Genomic DNA, 8,779 nt, shown 5'->3' on the forward strand with positions numbered 1-8,779 from the left:
TACGTGCGCAGCAGTGACAGTGATGAGGACTGCTGATAAAGTGTCTGTAAAAACGTACTTGCAGCTCGGCGCGTTGCCAAGCTCGATGCGAAGTATCGAAGCAGAGCGAGAGGCACGCGCGGCTGGTACTCGAGGGAGCCGTCGCTCGGAAGATTTTAATTGCTGGCTTTTCGCCCGCTCTCCCAGCTCGGCGTCGCGTTCCCAGCAGCTGACAACTGGGGCTTTCGCCGCTGCTGGGAGCCCGTCCAGAGCGCCTCGCTGTCTTTGGTAGGCACCACCAGCGCTTAGACGGGCATCGGCGGGGAAAGGCGTCCCAGCCAGTAGCACGCTTCCTCCAAATGGAAGCGGCGGTCGCCTCACACCCCGCACCCACGCTGCCTAAACGCCGGCTGGCGCACGGCAGTGGATAAAAAAAAAAAAAAAAAAAAAAAAAAAAAAAAAAAAAAAAAAAAAAAAAGACAGCGGTAGATGCAGGGTACCGTATCCGCCGCAGCGTCGGAGGAATGATTCCCATCCGCGTCATTTGCATACTTATTTGTGCTCGTAGCCGGGTCCCCTCTGCTCGCCGGAAGATTGCAGCCAATCCCAGGAGGCAACAAAATGAGATCCGGCAGCCGAGCCGGAATACTAGTTCGTTCTCGAGGCTCGTGTCCACAGGTGAATAGCTGCAATTGAGAGCATGGCAAACGTTATCAGTGGGGTTCGACTGCGTAATTGAAAATTTATGCCACTTTCAGTGGAATGTGCAATTCATCGAAGTATGTAATTCTTACCTACTGTGCATGTATAAGAGGCAGTTAGAGAAATATAACACACATGGAAAATAAAAGTGCGTAAGCTGTATTTTATTTCAAAGGTAATTCCATAACTGTTAATACATTCATCCCACAGTGAGACATGACAATCATTGCATTCACGGAAAAATCTTTGCGGTTTCTTACGGACCCATGATTGTACCCATTCATACAATTTTTCTTTCGAAGCAAATCGACGGCCACGAATGCCTTTCTTACGGTCTTCAAAAATATGGAAATCGCATGGGAAGAGATCGGGAGTGTATGGAGTGTGTGCAACGGCCTTCCATCGAAACTTCTGCAGAGGAATCTAAACGCCGGCCGTGGTGGCCGAGCGGTTCTAGGCGCATTAGTGCGGAACCGCGTGACTGCTACGGTTGCAGGTTCGAATCCTGCCTCGGATGTGTGTGATATCCTTAGGTTAGTTAGGTTTAAATAGTTCTAGGGGATTGATGACCTCAGATGTTCAGTCCCATAGTTCTCAGAGCCATTTGAACCATTTCTGAGAAAGCTAAACAACTTTGGCAACACGGGTGGGCATTATCTTGCAACAGTACGATGCCGTCCGCCAACACTTCTGACCTTATCGCTCGCTTCATTTAACACACGGCGAGCGGTTCGTCGACATCAAGTTCAAATGCCCAGGAGTAATGGCGGATGGAATCATTCTACTGCAGAATAATGGCCGCCCAACTGTTGCTCAGTTCTGGGAGGCCTATTTTTTGCATACTGATGCACGCCCTTCGCAGTAGAGCTCCTGTAGCAGTGTGTCAAACACATCAGCTCTTCCGCATGTTTGGCCGCCCGGTGTGGCCGAGCGGTTCTAGGCGCTTCAGTCTGGAACCGCTCGACCGCTACGGTCGCAGGTTCGAATCCTGCCTCGGACATGGATGTGTGTGATGTCCTTAGGTTAGTTAGGTTTATTTTTAAGTTCTAGGGGACCGATGTCTTCAGATGTTAAGTCCCATAGTGCTCAGAGCCATTTGAACCATTTGAACTTCCGCATGTTTGTCACTGACTAGCCTTAATACAACCAGATTATCATCTGAGTCTAAATTATTAAATTCAGTGGGCTGCTTTTTCCAACATTCTCTGTAACTCTGAAATTTTTCTGAGACATATAATCACGTAGAGAAGCCTCAGCGGCTGCCCGTCCCAGTCTCATACAGAGGAAGAGAGTCTGATTACATAACAGTCGTATTTCGAATCGCAGGTTGTAATTGCGATTTCAGTGATAGTAATCTCGGGCGTATTCCTTGATTGACTACAAAATCGAAAAAATTAGTTTAGTCATTAATATCATCCATCAGCAAACTGACACCATCGATGCACTACCTAAGTAGAGGCAAATGGAATGGCTGGGACGGGTAATCGGTAAATAGCGGAAGCGGTGTAACAAATACGAGTATGACTAAAAAGATCGCGCGCAAAATCGCAGTTTGGGCAGCTCTTGGTTCTCGGTTCGTATCTGTGCAAGGGACACGGGGTAAGAAGTTTTTGGTTTAGCTCGGAATGGCGGCCATTCGTATAGTCATTAGACCATCTGTCTTACTTTATACTATACAGTATATGAAGCAAGATTTGAACGTCGTACCTGACATTGTGCCCTATCACATTGAACGATTAATTCCTTCTGCAAAAGATTTCCTTTTTCAAAAGTTTTTTAATTTTGGTTGCAACTAAGGCTCAGCTATTGGCACCATTTTTATCTGCACCGTTCGGATTGTAATTACAAAAACACGCAAAAAACACGTTTTGATAGGGAGATTTTGAAACGCACCACTTCCATAGTTTAAACTTGTACAAATCAGTTCAAACTTTGCACTAAGTTAGGTAAATAGATGAAGCCAAAACCAAAGTTTTTGTCCAGTAATATGTATCCGTTGTCGAGATACGATGGTTTACAGTCGAGGTAAATGTAGAATGTAAAATTGTTTCTTTCGTGAACTCAATGAGTGGAAACGGTTAAAATGTTTGAAATAAGTAAAAAATGCATGCTTACAATAAAATTGAAAACTCCGTTTCAGAAATATATCCTAATTCAGATTTTGCGTACAGAAAACACATTTTGAGAGCTTTTTTACGCGCGTGACTTTTAACTTTCAAATTTATGCGAGTCGGTTCAAATTTTGTAATAAGGTAGACAAATACATGCAATTACTGGTCTCTTGTTGTTCTTTGAAAGATTTATCCATTGTCACGACAGAAGCAACACTTTCCGAAACACAACAAAAAAATCCTATACCAGATCAGTTGGCACCCGATGCAACAGAAATCTACATCTATTTGCCAAACTATGGCGGTCTAATGTCAGAATTATGGTAAAGTAAAAGTTAGGAACCAGAATGAAAAGGCCCCTATCATAGCGCAGAAAAGGCAAATACATTAGGGCTGTGAAAGTAGGTAACTAGCTTTTTGTCTAACAAGACAGCATGAAAGACATTTAAATCAAAACATCTTGACAGATTCGCACGTTCTTATAAGTTAATCCTACTTCCCCAGCGAAAGAACGTTCTTACTGCAAGGTGTTGGCACATTAGCGTATTGCAGTCTATAAGCTGAGTCCTTGATGGCTTGCGGAAAATCCAGAACATTCGCTAGCCATAGTAAACAGTGTATAACATCATATGGTTGAGGAGCATCCGTATATTAGCTAAAAACGTATTCCCGGGGGGGGGGGGGGGGGGAGGGGGAGGGAAGTTCCATTGGGGTGGGTTTTTTACTGGGTGAACGTTAAAACAGTTTTTTTATTTTTGGGGGGGGGGGAGTGGAGTGGATCTTCCCCTAGGGGACCATTTTTCCCACTCCCTGCTACACGTATACAACAAATTAATGTGCTCTAGAGAGTGAAATGCATCTACAGTAGCCAATATCTCAGAGTGGGGGTGGATCTGCAACAGGAAGTATTCCAGAGTGGGGGTGTATGTATCTTAAACTTCAGTGACATGTTGTGTAATCTTGCACGACGTGACAAATGCCATGTTGGATGACATGATGGCCTATGTCACATTACACGACATGACATGATGTATCATATTACTTTCCTTAGCACGATGGATTATATTACATGACATGGGTACTGACACTAGAAAGTAAAAAAAGTTTCCAGATAAGTCGAAAAGCTAGTTCCCTTCTGTTACATACCTAACTCCGCCCAGGACATACTTGCCTTGCCTGTGCTACGAGAGGAGCAGTTTTCATTCTGTTTTTATGTTTATTGTTCAGTTTCATTAGAAAAAAAACATAAGATGGCTAAAATCAGTAAAATTCGAGGCCGTTACGTTCAAATATCGGCTACAGACACGTCTTTGAGTAGGTTCAACTACTTTCTCCCGTCTCGTTGATCTGGTGCAACAACAGGTTACCAAAGCCTAGGAGGGCGAGCCAGCTCGCGGCCGGAAGCAGCATGAACCGTCTCCGCTGCCAAGCCCCAGTAAAGTTGGCTACAGAAACTATTTTCATTCTGATGAGGCACATTGCTGTGCTGCGTCATGTTTAAAAAACCACGGGGAGACTTCGTCGCAGCTGTTTTATCGTACATGAAGAGGCTTGCATCACCTTAGAAACTGTCTTGTGCTGAGTCAGTCAGTTGTGGTTAGGATGCTTTATGATAAAATAGTTTTTGCTACTTTGATCGCCTTTCTTACGCGATTATGCCGGGGGCAGCTGCTGCCACGATTTCACCAATGCCGTTGTCATAAGCTGCCCGTGTCTTTGCATTCGTATCCCTAATCCTCACGGCTAACCCCCTTTTTTTCTCGTTTACTCCTTTAACAACAATCGTCCAAATACCACTCTCTAGGGACTGAAGCAGTTTTCATTTGATTCTGAAAGTTTTTCCATGTCTTTTTCTCGTCCTACAGCAATATGGCTGGGTACCAAGTAATACAAAATTATTGATTGGTTTCGTTCCAATTATGTAAAAAGGCCACCTCGCATTTATTCTGTTTTAGACCAACAATATAATTTAATTTACTTAAAAATGCTGTCTGTTACTGGTCTGTAGTTTTCCCCGTGCCTTTAATTCTTCATGTCTTAAACCGGGTAACTGAAGCACTTGCGTTAATTGAACAGATCTGATGCCTCCACGGTCAGCAGATAGAAGATTTGCAGATGAGAAAAATAAATCTGCTAACACGGAACGATGTTAGGCAGTAGAGCTGATCTGATTTGCCCCGTCCCGTAGTTTAATAAGCACAACACCTGCAACTCGTCTAACGATGATTATATCCAATAAATGCAATCGTATATTAACCGCACCATTGCAGAAATATAAATATACTAGCTCACAAACACAGCACAGCCCAGGTATTTATTTCGCCAATTTCCAAAAAGGATTTTATTGATCTGTAATATCGAAAAAAATTAATTTCTGTGTATTCGTGAAAAACATAAGAAATTATGAAACAATAGTGCAAAGAAAATATCCATAGTATATAAATCTATAAGTACAGTACCCCGGACAGTTTCTGTTAGCTAGACGCATTTCCAGAACGCGATTTTGTAAACGTCTCTATGGCAACGCCTCTTCATAATTCTATGGACGGCAATTGTTTTCGCCTACAGCCGTTTGCACTTCGCAGTTGAAAGCACTGACATGTGTCAGGGATTTCCTTAAGCTGATTTGGCTGTTGAACCGTATTAATAGTAAAGAGTAAATCTATTACAACTTCACGCATGCTGCGGAGATTTTTCACGAATCTCAGTAGTTATGACGTCATATCTCTTGAACTATGTGTCGCACGATTATATATTTGTGTAGCTACTTTCAGGGGCATGTATGGATACTGCTTGCAAAATAAGTTGCGAATAAACATACAAAAGAAGTAATGAATTTAAACGTCATGCATGATGTGCCGGTTTTTCACGTATCTCAGTGTTTAGAATGTCATATCTCCTGATCTAAGCGTCATACAATAATATATTTTTGCAGATACATTCAGCAGCATATTTGGATACAGAGTTAGTAGCAAAGAAGCAATAAATTTAAAGGTCTTGCAAGACATGACAGTTTTTCATGTATCTCACTGTTTATGACGTCATATCTCCTGAACTATGATAGGTAGTTGGTTCTGATCCATACATCGATTGTTGCCTGACAGTAAGGAATAAGTGTATACCAAGCTTGGTTGAAATCGATTCAGTGGTTTAGGAAGGGATGTGGAACGCACATACATACATCCATTTTTTATAATATGTATGGGTCTATGAAATAAAAGCAAATTACAGATCGGAGAATGCACTAACCAGGGTAATGGCAAGAGATGTATAAATCGCTGGCCGCAAACTGTTAAGTAAAGCGATGATTCATTTCAACCACCTCATTCCTTTTTTCCGTTGCGAATGATTTGTGTTGATTTCTATACAGAAGAAGCGACATTTTCCGGAAAACGCAATCCTTGACTGAGTCCCTGCGAGTGGAAAATTGAGAAAGTTTTCCTGCAAATAAAATAGCTTAGAGCTCCGCCGAGAAGACATCGTAATGTAATTAGGGGCGCCGGCTGGAAGACTAATTGAGTCTCGGAGTCACGCTTTGACTATAAAAAAAACGCAAAGGACTCCGCACTCTGCATTAATTTTCCATTACGGATAAGCATCTACTGTGCATCACGTTGCTAAGGAGCGCAGAAAACTATTGACTCCAGACACACTATACATGCGAGTTAATATTATCATGAAGCCATCGGATAACTGTAATCCTGAAAGAGCAGCTTAATTCACGGTAATTTCCTACTAACAGGACGGGATAGGAACGGCAAGTGAATATATCTGGAATCTCAGGTCTGATTTAAGAAGCACGAGTTTGAAACATTCCTCCGCTGCGTGGCCTCCTTAGCGTCTGGCGCGCACAAAGCCTATACGCAGCGCAAGGCAAACCGCGCGACATAATAAACTGAGGTGACAAAAAGTCATGGGTAGCGATATGCACATATACAGATGGCGGTAATATCGTTTACACAAAGTATTGTATCAGATGATACCTGTGAAAAAGTTTCCGACTTGATTATGGCCGTACGATGGAAGTTAACAGACTTTGAACGCGGAATGGTAGATGCAGCCAGACACGTGGGACATTCCAGTTCGGAAATCGTTAGGGAATTCAATATTCCGAGATCCAGTGTGTCAAGATCGTGCAGAGAATACCAAATTTCATGTATTACCTCTCACCACGGACAACACAGTGGCCAACAGCCTTCACTTAACGGCCGAGAGCAGCGGCGTTTGTGCTAACAGACAAGCAACACTGCGTGTAATAACCGCAGAAATCAATGAGGGCCGGCTGGAGTGGCCGAGCGGTTCTAGGCGCTACAGTCTGGAGTCGCGCTACCGCTACGGTCGCAGTTTCGAATCCTGCCTCGGGCATGGATGTGTGTGATGTTCTTAGGTTAGTTAGGTTTAAGTAGTTCTAAGTTCTAGGGTACTGATGACCTCAGATGTTAAGTCCCATAGTGCTCAGAGCCACCTGAACCAGCCAAATCAATGAGGGGCGCATGACGAACGTATCCTATCCTTTAGGAAAGTGCGGCGAAACTTGGCATTAATGCGCTATGGCAGCAGTCGGCCAAAACGAGTGGTTTTGCTAACAACACGACATTGCCTGCAGTGGCTCCCCTGGGCTCGTGACCATATCGGTTGGACTCTAGACGACTGGAAAACTGCTTGCTGAGGCCTGGTCAGATGAGTCCCGATTTCTGATGGTAAGAGCTGGCACAGACACCACGAAGCCATGGACCACAGTTGTCAATAAGACACTGTGCAGGCTGGTGGTGGCTCCATAATGATGTGGGCTTTGTTTACATAGAATGGACTGAGTCCTGGTCCTCAGTTGAATCTACCATTCACTGGAAATGGTTATGTTCGGCTACTTGGAGACTATTTGCAGCTATTCATAGACTTCATGTTCCCAAACAACGATGGAATTGTTATATTTGACAATGCCCCGTGTCACCAGGCCACAATTTTTCACGATTGGTTTGATGAACGTTCTCTACAATTCGAGCGAATAATTTGGTCAGATCGCACGACATGAATCTAATCGAATATTTATGGCAGATAATCAAAGGACAGTTCGTGAGAAAAATCATTCACCTGCAACACTTTCGCAATTATGGACGGCTATAGAGGCAGCCCGTAGTCTTGCGGTAGGGTTCTCGCTTCCCGCGCACGGGGTCCCAGGTTCGATTCCCGGCGGGGTCAGGGATTTTTCCCTGCCTCGATGTGACTGGGTGTTGTTGTGTTGTCTTTATCATCATGATTCATCCTCATTACGGTCGGAGGAAGGCAATGTCAAACCACCTCCGCCACGACCTTGCTTAGTCGGCGGTGCTGGTCTTCCGCATTTTCCCTACTCTCCTCGGAGATGGGACCTCATCATAGAGGCAGCAGGGCCTAATATTTACGCATGGGATTTCCAACGATTTTATGAGTCCGTAACACGTCGAGTTGCTGCACTACGCCGGGCAAAAAAAGATCCAACGTGGTATTAGGAAGTAACATATGACCTCTGCCACCTGAGTTGACTCCGTAGACAATAGTCATTTCCGTGCACTGCTGCGTGTGTGCTGTTATGCAAAATAAGGGTGGTCAGACTCGCTGTGACCCGTGAGACAGCGTTAAAACAGCCACTTCTTCCATACCGTTGATCTATACCCTATAACAACTACATACAAAAAGACTACCAAATTCTACACTGGCCAGAACAACGAACACCGCAGTCATTCAGTACACCGTCACCAACCAGCTCCTACCATTTCCTCTATATAGAACCTAGAATCACAGTCTAAAGTCTAAACGCAAGAACGCCACACATCTAATTTCAATGGGAGAAAGAATTTATTGTCTTCTAATAATCTTCGGCAAGTCTGCTTCATCCATTAAGCAACACCTGCTACTAGCCCGTTGCTCCACTCTCTACTAGAGGGCCCGTCGCTAAAGACTCCATATATGCTCCCTCAATAGCAACACCACCCTGCAAATGGGCAGTT

The sequence above is a fragment of the Schistocerca piceifrons genome, chromosome 1, assembly GCF_021461385.2.
Source record: "Schistocerca piceifrons isolate TAMUIC-IGC-003096 chromosome 1, iqSchPice1.1, whole genome shotgun sequence".
In the NCBI taxonomy this organism is placed as follows: Eukaryota; Metazoa; Arthropoda; class Insecta; order Orthoptera; family Acrididae; genus Schistocerca; species Schistocerca piceifrons.